This window comes from Nanorana parkeri, unplaced genomic scaffold (assembly GCF_000935625.1).
Source record: "Nanorana parkeri isolate BGI_ZX_2015 unplaced genomic scaffold, ASM93562v1 scaffold1806, whole genome shotgun sequence".
NCBI lineage: Eukaryota > Metazoa > Chordata > Amphibia > Anura > Dicroglossidae > Nanorana > Nanorana parkeri.
The window spans coordinates 212785-213063 of NW_017308074.1; the positions used below are offsets into that span (position 1 = coordinate 212785).

General features: G+C 51.3%; 1 protein-coding gene across 1 annotated transcript in view; it reads right to left on the reverse strand.

Moving 5' to 3' along the window:
* Positions 1 to 279, reverse strand: part of GAP43 (growth associated protein 43) — a 57635-nt gene that overhangs the window by 56829 nt on the left and 527 nt on the right. The window lies entirely within an intron of this gene.

Consider the following 279-nt stretch of genomic DNA (forward strand, 5'->3'; position numbering starts at 1 on the left):
CATGCTGTTTGCAATATGTCATTTTGATCCTGTGCCATTTTTTCAGGTGTCACCCGGCTTGTCACCTGTCACCATGCTTTGGACGCTAACAGGTTCCCCCTTCGGCATGGACCAGGGGCGGGGTCCAATGCTGCACAGTTGTCTCCCAGCTGTTTCAGCATGAGGACCAGGATGCATGCAACGCTTATTCCACCCCTAATAGAAAACCCCTTCCCCCCCTCCCCCCCTCGCCCTTTCTTATTACAATTCTCCATGCTTAATTGCTTTAACATCAAGCTC